This window comes from Penaeus japonicus, unplaced genomic scaffold (genome assembly GCF_977035675.1).
Source record: "Penaeus japonicus unplaced genomic scaffold, GWHDUDI00000001_assembly GWHDUDI00000028, whole genome shotgun sequence".
NCBI classification, from domain to species: domain Eukaryota; kingdom Metazoa; phylum Arthropoda; class Malacostraca; order Decapoda; family Penaeidae; genus Penaeus; species Penaeus japonicus.
Genome location: NW_028234430.1, coordinates 21,133,944 through 21,136,443, shown reverse-complemented (window position 1 = coordinate 21,136,443; position 2,500 = coordinate 21,133,944).

Sequence of the window (2,500 nt, the reverse complement as noted above, 5' to 3'; positions counted from 1 at the left end):
ATATATATATATATATATAATATACACTTCTAATACACACACACACAGACACACACACATTATATATATATATATAATATATATGTATATATATATATATATATATATATATATATATATATATATATGTATATATACATACACATATATATATATATATATATATATATATATATATATATATATATATATGTGTGTGTGTGTGTGTGTGTGTGTGTGTGTGTGTGTGTGTGTGTGTGTGTGTGTGTGTGTGTATGTGTGTGAATGTGTATGCGTGTGTGTGTGTATGTGTGTGTGTGTGTACCTGTCTTTCTATCATCTCTATCTGTGTCTCTCTAATACACTTTCTCTCTCTCTCCCATCTCCCCTCTCTGATAATGAAGAAAAATAACTCGAATAGCTTAAAAAAAAGACATATAATTTGACATCCTTTGCTGTTCATAACTCCGTTGATAATACTTATTCTATGGTTGATGATGAATGTATATATAATATATATATATATATATATATATATATATATATATATATATATATATATATATATATATATATATATAGTCTATATATATATATATATATATATTATATATATCTTATATGGAAGCTCCGAAAACTTCAAAATGTTATTTATTGATTAATATTTCACATTATCAGCGTCATTGTTATTCTCATCATTATGAATTAGCAATCTTACGTAAGAAACTAATTTGATCTTATTCTTTAACCTGAATTAAGGATTTGGATTTACGATATTATTCGAAAAAAAAATTGCGTTATGGTGTATCAACTCTAAGGGCATCTCTGCCACGTTTCAGTACTGCGTATCTTAGTTATGATGTACATAGTAATATTATTAAACTAATATTATATATATATATATATATGTATATATATATATATATATATATATATAAAACGCAATTCATATTTGAGAAATCTTTTGATTGCCAACAATAAAGAAAAAAATGTTTACATTTATATATATTTTTTTTGTTTTTGTTTTTTGCTTTTTAGTTTTTTGATGATCAGGTTGATACTTTGTTCTGAAGTTCCTTCTTCATTTACGTCTGATGAGAAATGAAGAAAAGATCCAAGATTAAATAAAAAAATATTACGGTAATTAATTCCTTCCTATTTCTTAATAGATAACAAAAGCATCTTTATTTTCATATTTATCAAATAACTTGATGTATGACTAAATGTAATTCTGTGCCTTTTCCTGAGCATCGCTATCATGCTATGCAAGTTATATTTCTTGTAATAACAGTATTACAAGCCATGCATACCAGGGATCTCATTTTGTACCTGCTCATGCCTTTCCACTCCCCCCTCCCCCCCTCCTCCCCTGCCTCCCTCCTCCCTTCCTCCTACCTACCCTTCTTCTTCCTGCACTCTCTTCCTCCTTCTCTTCTTCGTTCACACGCTCACACGAACACACACCAAGAAAAAGAATCACACACATTTTTTTTTATCTCTCTCGTGCTCCCGGTAAACCAAAATTCAAACTGGAAAAAAAAAAATCCATTGAGAGCAGTCAATCAGCCTGTCGTTCGCAGTCTTTGTACTTAATGGGGGAAACCTCACACAAATGACCCCCTTGATAGAAACTGATATTTTTCCCCTCTTTTTTTCAAATCTTGGGAGGGGAAGAGATGAAAGGTGAGAGAAAAATATATGGTGTTTTGTATGTATATCCATGTATATGTATATGTATATGTATATATATACATATATCTATATATATATACATATATATATATATATATATACATATATGTATATATATATATATATATATATATTATATATATATATATATATTATATATATATACATATATATACATATATATATATATAATATATATATATATATATATATATATATATATATATATATGTGTGTGTGTGTGTGTGTGTGTGTGTGTGTATGTATACACACACGCACACACACTTGTACACACACACACACACACACACACACACACTCACACACACACACACACACACACACACACACTCACACCACACACACACACACACACACACACACACACACACACACACACACACACACACACACACACACACACACACACACATATATATATATATATATATATATATATATATATATATATATATATATATACATATATATACATATATATACACACACACACTTGTGTGTGCGTGTGATGTTTTGCAGAGCACCACTATTTCCGGGAAATGTTGTCTGCAGTTCTTCCTCATAACGCATTCTATATTAAAAAGAAAGAACAATGAAAAGTAATAAACGAGATAATTATACAGGAAGAGAGGGGACGAGGTCCTCGTTCTGTGAATTAATTTCAATGCAGTCTATATCACATTTTCCTAAGGCATTATTCGTTTTGCGATATAGCGATAATTTACTTTAGGATTATCTCCCTGTAAGTAACTATCCATTCGTATCTTCATTATCAATTCAGCTGCTTATATCTTCCTTCTTGTCATCA